An 11,924-nucleotide genomic window follows, 5' to 3' on the forward strand; every position below is an offset into this window, starting at 1 on the left:
CATCCTGCAGCACATCCGCTAAGCAACTGTGGGATCAACATCTGTTTCCATGGAGATGTCACTTCATCATCATTCTCCAGGCAGAGCAGAGAAGTGCCTCTGGGAGGAAAGAACATGCTGGGCCAGAGAATAACAAAATCTGGTGCCATGAGCAAAAAAAACCCAAAAATACCCCAAAAAATCTGTCATCAAGATGGAAGGTTGATGAGAGAGCATTAGAATGAGAGAGAGGGAGAATGGGCACTGGATGGGGTCGAGGGGGAGTGACTGGCCAGAATCAGATGAGGGTGCACATCACCTGCCTCTCTCAATACACAGAGCAGCCAAGAGAGGCCTCAGGCTCCTGCCAAATATTGTACAACAGTTCACGGAACCCAAGCCTTGTGCCTCCCTGCCCAGGATTCATCCCAGTGGACGGAAGGCACTAAGGCGCCGTAATGCTTTTCTCCTGTTGCTTCCAGTCAAGCAAAGATGGATCTTGGTCCTTTTGCTCCGTATGTTGCTTTGGCCTGCCTAGCACAGTGCCTTCCAGGGACGGCAGCTCCCGCTCATCCAGACAAACCCTATTGCTCTGAGGCCTGGCTTGCTAAACTGACAATAGCAGAAGCCGAGGCAGGTAGAAGGGAACTAGCGTTTACTGGGCTCGGGCGCTGGCTTTCAGCTAATCCTTGAATCCCACCGTGGCGTGTTAGAGCCTCATTCTACAGGCCAGGAACTGAGGCTCAGAGAGGTGAGGTGGCTTATTCAATGTGATGAGATTATTCAATGTGATGAGATTAACAGCAAACTTTTAGAATTCAATCACTTTGTGCCGGGCATCGTTTTTTGTTTTTTTTTTTAATTATTATTTATTTATTTTATTATTATTATTTTTTTGGCTGTGTTGGGTCTTCGTTTCTGTGCGAGGGCTTTCTCTAGTTGCGGCAAGCGGGGGCCACTCTTCATCGCGGTGCACGGGCCTCTCACTATCGCGGCCTCTCTTGTTGCGGAGCACAGGCTCCAGACGCGCAGGCTCAGTAGTTGTGGCTCACGGGCCTAGTTGCTCCGCGGCATGTGGGATCTTCCCAGACCAGGGCTCGAAGCCGTGTCCCCTGCATTGGCAGGCAGATTCTCAACCATTGCGCCACCAGGGAAGCCGGGCATCATTTTAAACTCTTCGCAAGTATTGGTTAATTTCATCCTCAAACCGCATCTCTGAGGGGGGGTATTGTTATCCGTCAGTTAATACGTGGCAGAGCCAGGCTTGGGGGCCTGGGGTGCCCGTCCCTCTGCATACGCTGACCACCACCCCCCCATCACCACTGGGGAGAAGGCGGGGTCAGGCACACCGGAGTGAGCGCCAGTAGATGGAAACAGGAGGCCAAGTAAGATTTTTCCTCAGTTGCAGCCAAGGCACCAAAGCTGGGGCTACAGGGTTCTGAGGATCCCATATTCTGGGTTCAGAAATCCACCTGCTGGGGGACCAGTCCCTCCCTGCAGACTCAAGAAGAGACTGCCTTCCACCAAACACCTGGAGTTCTGCCCACCCTACCCACTGGCGGTGCCAGAAGGTGCCAGGGGCCTGGGGGAGGGAAGGCAGGAGGCCTGGGGGAGGGAAGGCAGGACAGGGCGCACGGAGGTTGGAGCTCATGCCGAAAGGCTCCTCCCCTGCATCCGGAGGAGGGGAGCGTCCGGGACTCCGGGATACTGGAGTGTCTGCAGCAAAGGGAGGCCGGTGGCCTGGTCCCAGGCTGGGCAGATGTTCACTGAGCCGCAGACCCGAAGCCAGCCCTGGGGCTGCCGCTGGAGCCGCAGCAAGAGGAGCCTCGGGGGCAGCCGGGGAACAAGTGTCTGATGCAGTCCTCCCCCACCACGGGAAGAAGAGGGTGCCTGACAGGTTCCTCTGACCCCCGAGAGCAGTGCCTACCTCTGCTCTAGAGGTTTCCAAAGGCAGAGGCCTTGCCAGGAGGGCTCCAGGCGACAGAGGCTGAGGGTGTCTGAGAGGAAGATGGGGTGGCCTACCCCACACCGATTCTCTTGCCTCCAGAGAGTCCAGAAGGACAAGCTGGAGGTCCCCGGGATCTACACAGACCCCAGAGCACTGGCGTTAGCAGAGAGCCGGAGCAATGGAGGCAGCTGGGAGTGATGGAGGCCCGAGCCAGAGCCGGGTTTGTGGGTGTGCACTCTTGGCAGGGCTGGAGGTAGACACCACTGCCCTCAGGAGGGTTTTGGGACCTAGCTACAGAAGGGACTGTGGGTGCCGACCGGGAGCCCCAGAAAGCCTTGAGCACCATCTCTGCAGAGACCATCACCTCATCAGCACCACGAGCATTGGCCAAAAGCACCCAGAACCCGAATGAAGCCATGGACAACCCCTCCCAACCTAGGAGGATGGGCCAGTCATGTATCCAGAATCTCCTTGCCCTCCCAGGAAGCTCTATCCAGGAGGGCCAGAGAGTAAGTCTTGGGGGGTGTAGAGCCTGAAGGGGATGCGGAGAGGGAGTTCAAAGAGAGAACAAAAGGCAGAGTGTGTGAGGAGCAGACCCTTTCCTATTTTTCCAGCCAGCTAGGCTGCAGACACCGTCCCCCTGCACAGCGGCGGGGAGTTGAGTTCTGAGTTAAGCCTGATTTGAAGTTTTAAAATAAATCCATTTGAGTCTAAAATACTGAAATGAGACTGCTCGGTCATCAAAGATGCCAGAAAGAAATGACATCTGGCCAAGTTATCACTGAGAGACACCAGCTATCCAACGGGAAAGGGAGGTTGATGTAGCCCAGGGGTCAGCAAACTACAGCCCTCAGGCTAAGGATGGTTTTGATTTTTCTTTTGATTTGCTTTTTAAAAAAAATTTTTATTGGGATATAGTTGATTTACAATGTTGTGTTAGTTTCTGCTGCACAGCAAAGTGAATCAGTTATATATATATATACGTATATCCCCTCTTTCTTAGATTCTTTTCCCATATAGGTCATTACAGAGTATTGAGTAGAGTTCCCTGCGCTATACAGCAGGTCCTTATTAGTTATCTATTTTGTATATAGTAGTGTGTATATGCCAATCCCAGTCTCCCAATTTATTCCTCCCCCCACCTTTCCACAAAGGGTTGGGGGGAGAAGGGGAGAGGGGAAGAGAGAGAGACTGTATGTGGTCTGCACCACTTAAAATATTTATATCTGCCTTTTGCAGAAAAAGTTTGCTGACCCTATTTGTAACTTAATTGGGGAGGGGTGCAGCTATTAAAAAAGTAAAACTTTCGTACTTTAAATTCTATATTAATCCTCTGTCATTTGCTTCTTTCACTCAACATTGTGGTTTTAAGACTCATCCATGTTAGACAGTGGCCTAGTGATTCATTTTCACTGCTGTAAACTAACCATCATGGTTAGTTTATCCATTCTCCTGGTGATGAGCATTTAGGCTGCTTCCAGGTTTTTGCTGTACTGCTGCTGGGAATGTTCTTGTTCATGTCTCCTGTGTCCACATGCAAAGTTTCTTTGGGATCTACTCTCAGAAACAGAGTTGCTGGGTCAGGACATATTTGCTGCTTCAATTTTATAAAATAGTGCCAAATTGCTCTCTAAAATGTTGGTATCGTTTTACACCTCCACCATTGGTGTTTTTGAGTTGTCTTTCTTTCACATCCTCTCCCATGCTTGGTATTGGCAGAATTTTAAAATTTTGCCAATCTGATGATGCAATAGAATGTCTCCTGGTTCTAATTTGCCTTTGTCTAAACAGATAGAGGCTGTGTATTTTTTATATGCTTATGGCAATTTGGGTTTCCTCTTTTGCTCGCTGCAGGGGGTGTTATGTTTTTCTTATTGCTTTGTGGACGTTCTTTATATATTCTGGTTATTAATTCTTTCTTAGTTTTATGGGTGGTAGTTATCCTCTTCCGATATGTAACATATTTGCTTTGGTTTCGGTGTTTTTTGAGCAACAGAAATGTTTGATTTTAATGTAGTCAAAATTCTCAACTTTTCTCTAAAGTTTGTGCTGTGTCTTGTTTAATTTGATATAAATTTACAACCCTCTTTTTAATTTCTGCTTTTCACATTCAGATCTTTAATCCGTCTGGAAATTATCTTTTGGTGTGGCAGAAATACCTGGTGTAGCAAAAAGTATTATTTTTTTCCATCCAGATAACCAAATGTTTTCATCCTTTTGCCATGTATTTGTAATGGCACTTCTGAAGTATCTTAAGTTCCCACCTGACTATGGATCTACCCATGTGCTAATACCACGCTGCTGTAATTACTATAACTTTATGTCTTGATATCTGGCCAGAAGAATTCACTCCTTCCTCTTCCAAGTACCTGTGCGATGTTGGGTCTTTTGTTCATTCAGTTAGAGTCTACAATTGGTTATCAGGTTCCACAAAAAAAATTGGGGGTGGATTTTTATTATGATTGTATTGAAAACATAGATTGATTCAGAGATAATTAACACTGTTAGGATATTGGCTTCTTGCACCTATGAGCATGGTGTTTCTCTCCACTTGTATCCTCTTTGGTGCCTTTCAGTAACATTTTTAAAAAACAAAAGTCTTGGACAACTTTGGTTAGGTTTATTTCTAGTGCCTTATTTTTTCATCTGTGACAGACAATGGATAGCTGTCCTGCACAAGTCTGTGACCCCCTTCCTTCTTGTGAAGTTTTTGCTGGAGGCAGCGGCACAGCCAGAGGCTCAATATCTCAGCCCTCCTGGTATCCAAGTGTGGCCATGAGACTGGTGTTCCCGGTGGGACGTGATGAGAAAAGTGAATGTGTCCTCCCACTGTCCCCTCCCCTGGCTGCCAGCTGGATGCAGGGGACTTCGAGATGCTATGGGAGGGTGGACCCACAGGGCAGAAGGAGAGGAGCCTAAGTCTCTGAATCACCTACCACCGCTTTGAACTAATACATGAACAAGACAGAAACTTCTATTGTGTTATGTCACTGACAATTTGAAGTTCATTAGGGCAGTTGGCTTTACCCTCAGTAATACTCTATTTGGGTAAGGTTTAGCTCTTTTTTAATATAATATAATCTTTTCTCCTCACTGTTGCTGATGAATGTAAACATAGGTAATATTGTGTTCCATTTATATGTTGGTATCATATTAAGAAACCATGCTGAAGTTTCTAATAATTTCTAATTATTAGAAGTTTCTAATAATAAGTTTCTAATAATTTCTGTTCTCCAATTCTATATACAGTACAGAGTCATGTTATCTGTAAAAATGACATCTTTGTTTCTCCCTGTCCACTCTTTATACTTTTATTTCTTTTTCTCATCTCACTTCCCTGGGCAGGACCTGGCACTTTTATCTCACCTGTGATTCTAACAAGAATCATTCTTATGTTTCTCCATTAAGTGTGAAGTTGGCTTCAGGTTAGGGATAGATACTGTTTGTTGGGTTAAGGAAATTTCCTTTGCTCCAAGGTAGCCAATAATTTTTACTATGAATGGGTGTTGAATCACAGCAAGTACATCTTCTGCATCTATTTAGATAATAAAATACTTTCCCTCTTTCGTATGTTCCTGTAGTGAATTACATTGATTATCTAATATTGACTCATGTTTTAAATTCTAGGCTAAACTTGGTCATGAAGTATAATTTCTTTTATACATTCATAAATTTCTTTAATTTTTTTCAAGATTTTTGCATTCATTCATAAGTGATGTTGAACTATAATCTTCCATTCTATTTTCCTCTTTCCTTGTCCTGATGGCAAGTTTTACCAGCTTCATTAAAGAGTGAAGGAACTCATCTCAACTCTAGTGTAGTTTGTATTTTAAATAGGGGTATATTGGGACTTCCCTGGTGGCGCAGTGGTTAAGAATCCGCCTGCCAATGCAGGGGACACAGGCTCGAGCCCTGGTCTGGCAAGATCCCACATGCCACGGAACAACTAAGCCCGTGCACCACAACTACTGAGCCTGCTATCTAGAGCCCGCGAGCCACAACTACTGAGCCCGCATGCCACAACTACTGCAGCCCACAAACCTAGGGCCTGTACTCCGCAACAAAGAGAAGCCACTGCAGTGAGAAACCCCTCACTGCAACGAAGAGTAGCCCCGGCTCGCTGCAACTAGAGAAAGCCTGCGCACAGCAAGGAAGACCCAATGCAGCCAATAAATAAATAAATAAAGAGGGGTATTCTAGTCATGGGATTTTGTCTGTGTGTGAAGTTGGGAAGGACTTGCCTATTAAGTCATCTGATGAGGGTTTCTTCTTTTCTATAGATCATTATTTAGTCACCAATTTAGTTTATTTGAATGTATACTCAGGTTTTATATTTCTCATTAAACAATAGTTAATTTATATTTTCACTAGGAGATTATCTATTTTGTTGTTGTTGTTAATATTTATTTGGCTGTGCTGGGTCTTAGTTGCGGCATGCGGGATCTTTATTGAGGCATGCGGGATCTTTTAGTTGCAGCATGCAGGCTCTTAGTTGCGGCACGCGTGTGGGATCTAGTTCCCTGACCAGGGATCAAACCCAGGCCCCCTGCATTGGGAGCACAGAGTCTTAACCGCTGGACCACCAAGGAAGTCCCCTCTATTTTGTACAAAATTTTAAATTCACATAAAATTATTCATAATACTGATTGTTTTTTACTTGTATTTTTGTGTTCTTAAATTTTGTTTATTTGTGCCTGCCTCTTTTTTTTTCCCTTGATAAATCTTGCTTAGAGATTTTTTATTCATCTGTTCAAGGAACCAGATATGGGCTTGATTAGTTCTCTCTACTGCACTTTTGTGCTCTATTGTATTAATTTCTGCTCTTAATTCTATTCTTTCTTTCCCTCTCCTCTCTATTGGAGGACCTATTCTATTGTCCTTTTTCTTAAGCTGGATATTAGCTCATTAATTTTCAGTCTTCCTAATTTTCTAATATATATATATATTAGGTTCCCCTCTAATTTCTACCTTAGCTGCATTCCACAAATTTTTGATGTACTTTTACTATAGTTCAGTCGTAAGAGTTTTCTAATTTTCATTATGATTCTTTTACCCATGACTTATTGTGAAGTGTGTGTGTGTATTTTAATTTCCAGGAACGTGAGAATTTTTATGTTATCTTTTCATCCCTGATTTCTAAATTATGTTGTGGTCAGGTAGTATGGTCAGAATGATACTGATCCTTTGAAAGTAGTTGAGACTTGATTGGCTCACACATAATCAATTTTTGGAAATGTTCTATGTAGAGAGATGGATGAATGAGTGGATAGATGGAAGGAAGGAATAAATTGAGGACAGTAATTTGTTCTGAGTGTATCTGAGAAGAATATGTATTCTCTAATTGTTAAGTGCAGAATTCTACATATATCCATTTAAATCAGTTTTATTACTGGTGCTATTCAAATCCTCTATATCCTTACTGGTTGTTTATCTTTATGATCTAACAGTTATGAGAGAAATGTGCTAAAATAACTCACTATGACTACAGATTTGTCAACTCCCCTTTTACATGCTCTTCGGCTAAGTCTACTTTTTCTGGTAGTTCTATAGCAATGTAAGATTTCTCTTTACTAGTGTTTCACTGGTATATATTTTTCCATCCTCTCACGTTTATCCTTTGGAGTACTTATTTTTCTTAATATGTTTCTTTGGAGCCCTCATGTTTTTACGTATTTCTTGTCAACAGGATGTAACAGAATATTGTTTGTTTCTTTCAGTCAATCCAACAATTTCTATTTAAACCAGCAAGTTTCATCCATTTCAGTTTAGTGACATGATTGATAAATTCAGATTAATTTCCATCAGAGATACATATATATATATTGCTTTTTAATTTAACTTAATTTTGTTTTTTAAAGTTTTATTGATATGTAATTGACATACAATTAACTGCACAGATTTAAGGCATGAGAGTGGATAAGGTTTACATATGTCTACACCCATGAGGCCACCACCACAATCAAGAGAATGAACATATCCATCACTGCCCCTCAAAGTTTCCTCATTTCACTTGGCAATTACTCCTTCTTACCCTCCCTAATCCTCACTTCTCTGTTTTCTATCACAGTAGATTTGTTTGCATTTTCTATAATTTTATGTAAATATAATCGCAAATTATATACTCTACCTTGTTTGGTTTCCTTCATTCAACATAATTATTTTGGGATTCATCCATGTTTATTCTTTTTTGTTGCTGAGTAGTATTCCATTGTATGGATATACTTTCATTTGTTTATCCATTTACCTGTTGATGGATATTTGTTACAAATAAAGCTGCTATGCACATTTGTGTGCAAGTCTTCATTATGGATGTATATTTTCACTTCTCTTGGTAAACACCTAGGAGTGAAATGGTTGAATCACATAGTGGATGCATGCTTAACATTTTAAGGAATTGTCCAACTGTTTTCCAAAGTGGTTGTACTATTTTATATTCCCATCAGTAATGTATGTTTTCCATATTTTCACCAAAACTTGACACGGTCAGTCTTTTTATTTTTAGCCATTCTATTAAATGTATTGTGGTATCTCAGTGTAGTTGTTTCAATTTGCATTTACCTAATGATTTATGATGCTGAACGCCTTTTCATGTGCTTATTTGCCATCCATGTATCTTCTTTGGTGAAGTGTCTGTTCAAGACTTTGGCCTATTTTTAAATTAGGTCTTTTGATTGCTTATTATTGGCTTTCAGAGCTCTTTGTATAATCTGTATACAAGTCCTTTATCAGATCTATGTTTTGGAAATATTTTCTTCCAGTCCGTGGTTTGTCTCTAGTCTTTTAACAGAATCTTTTGAAGAGCAGAGACTTTTAATTTTGATAAAGTCGAGTTTATCAATTCTTTTTTCATGGGTTGTGTTTTAGTGTTGTATTTTTAGCAATCTTTGCCTAACCCAGATTTACAAAGATTCTCTCCTAAGTTTTCTTCTGGAAATTTTATAGTTTTAGGTTTTACATTTAGGTCTATGATCTGTTGTGAGTTAATTTGTGGATATGGTGCAAGGTATGGATTGAATTTTGTTTGTTTGTTTTCTGCATATGGATATTCAGTCGTTCCAGCACTGTTGAAAAGTAGTCTTTATTTTCACCTATTTAACTTTGGATAGTTTCTACTGCTAAGTCTTGAAGCACTCACATGTTCTTTACCATGACCCTCCACCAAGTGCTTTCAAGAAAGATTGGGAGAAGGCAGAAGACCTTCCACTGGTGGCAATAGGCGTGAAACCTCCCCTGTCACTCAGCCCTGACTGCATCCTCCTCCTGCCTGGGGTCCTCAGTAAGGCATAACACTGGCTTCTGCTACTTCCCCCATGCTTTCACTACTTCCCCCATGCTTCCACTACTTCCCCCATGCTTCCACTACTTCCCCCATGCTTCCACCACTTCCCCCATGCTTCCACCACTTCCCCCATGCTTCCACTACTTCCCCCATGCTTCCACTACTACTTCCCCCATGCTTCCACTACTTCCCCCATGCTTTCACTACTTCCCCCATGCTTTCACTACTTCCCCCATGCTTTCACTACTTCCCCCATGCTTCCACTACTTCCCCCATGCTTCCACTACTACTTCCCCCATGCTTTCACTACTTCCCCCATGCTTCCACTACTACTTCCCCCATGCTTTCACTACTTCCCCCATGCTTCCACTACTTCCCCCATACTTCCACATCCAAGGGCTAGATCCCAGCCAGCCACATGCAGGCCTTTGTCTCCTCAGGAACCTGACACAACACCCAAGAGGCAAGGGGTCACGCCAGCATCCCCAAACCCAAGTATGGAGTCCACCCAACAGAGAGCAGGCTCCAAGAGGGCCAGGATGTGGAATGACAGCCCCACAGGGGCGCAAAATCCATGCAGACACACACGAAAGATGTCCTCCGCCTGTCACGCAGTGGAAGAGAGAGGTGTGGAGCAATGTGATTAGTATCAGCCCCTTTGTAAACTTTTTTGGGGGGCTCACTATAAGAGCAGAATGGAGAGAGAGAGAGAGAGAGGAAATAAAAATATACAGGAAAATAAAATTTCCTATCCCCTCAGACTCCTATCCCCAGCCTCTGTATCCAGGAAGCAAGCTCTATTATTACTGTCTTGTGAGTTCGTATTCTTCCAAAGATATTCTATACGAAAAATAGCATATATATATATATATATAATAGGCTATGCAGACACACTTGAATATTATACTAAATTTTACAGCAGTCAGAGCCACTCATTCATGTGTTCATTCAATCGTTCAGTTTAAACGGGCTCGAGGCTAAGGACCCGGTCCCTGCTCTCAGAGTTCAGTGGTGGGTGCAGACAGTCACCAAAAAACCACAAAAATGAAGTACATTTAGAAACAGATTCAGGGAGGAAATAGGTGTGAATGAACCGAGAAGGCCCGCAGGTGACAGCCCCGTCTGTCAAGGTTGGAGGGACAGTCACCAGCAAGCTGGGCACCCCAGCCCTAGCCATGGACACATTCTCTTTGAGTCACTAATATGCTTCCGATTAAGACCCAGAGCTGTGACTCACTGCCCTCCACCATCTGCTGCCCGGGGCTCACATGACTCATGGCGCCCGCCCTTCCCTGTCCCCCAGGAGTGCTTCAGAGGAACGAGAGACAAAATTATTCCATGTGACTCAGGCAGAGAGAGACAGCCTGACCTGTTCACGCCCACTGCTCCCTTCCTGCCTGAAGAATGGAGGTGGGCAAGGCTCTGGCCTCTGAGTGACACATCTTTTCAGGCATGTGCTGACGGAGGGACGGTCCCCTCCTGGCAGGGGTCCTCAGAGCATAAGTCATGATTAATTTCCCAGTGCAGAAGCTGAGCTTGCCAGGGGAGAAGTGAGGAAGCATGGCTCAATTCCACCTCCTGCCTCTGTGGACCGCTGCCTGAGCACGCCTTTCTGCAGGGAGTCCCAAATTGGGGTCTCTCATCCTGGGGCGTGCAAGCCCAGGCTGGCATATCCACGCATTTGCACAGGGCTGCCCTGCCCCAAGCCCCCAGGCAGAGCTCCCCACCCTCTCCCGAAGCCCAACTCTGCCTCTCACATCTGCCTCCTTGAATTACTCCACCTTCGCCCTGAATCCTGGTCTTGAAATCCTGGAGTTCACTTCAACTCCTCCCTTTCCATCACTCCCAGCACCTAATCCAGCCCGGTCTGCCCCTTCCTTCCATCCTCCTGCTTCTTCCTCCTTTTGTGCCCTTTCCTCCACAGGAACTCTTTCGGGACACCCCTCACCGGCCTCGCTGTCTCTGGGCTGCAGACTTCTCGTCACCACCCTCAACATATATTCCTAAACGCGTCTGGGTAGCAATTCCCCGCCCTCCAATGGCATGTCCTCAGGGTCTACAGCAAAGGCCACTTATAGGCCCGTGGAGGGCAAGCAGGTGACAGAAAGGAGGGAAGCAGGCTGAGGGGGGGACTTGACAAAAGGCCACAGAATGGAGGGCTGAGGACGAAGGCAGATTGGAGGACGCTTGTCCTGCTCAGTGGCGGCCACCCCCCAGCCACGGCTAAGTGTAGCCTGAGGCGCCAAAATGCAAGGCCTTCCGGACTTTCATGAGAACCCTGATTGGCTTATGCAACCTCTTAATTTATAAAAGTTGGGGCTTCCCTGGTGGCGCAGTGGTTAAGAATCCACCTGCCAATGCAGGGGACACGGGTTCGAGCCCTGGTCCGGGAAGATCCCACATGCCACGGAGCAACTAAGCCCGTGCGCCACAACTACTGAGCCTGCACTCTAGAGCCCGCGAGCCACAACTACTGAGCCCGCGTGCCACAACTACTGAAGCCTGCGCACCACAACTACTGAAGCCCACGCACCTAGAGCCCGTGCTCCGCAACAAGAGAAGCCACAGCAATGAGAAGCCCGCGCGCCGCAACTAGAGAAGGCCCGCACACAGCAACGAAGACCCAACGCAGCCAAAAATAAATAAATTAATTAGTGAATGAAAAAGTTGGTAACTAACCCACATTTGGAACACTGAACAATTTCCTTATTCCTGCAT

The sequence above is a fragment of the Balaenoptera musculus genome, chromosome 13, assembly GCF_009873245.2.
Source record: "Balaenoptera musculus isolate JJ_BM4_2016_0621 chromosome 13, mBalMus1.pri.v3, whole genome shotgun sequence".
In the NCBI taxonomy this organism is placed as follows: Eukaryota; Metazoa; Chordata; class Mammalia; order Artiodactyla; family Balaenopteridae; genus Balaenoptera; species Balaenoptera musculus.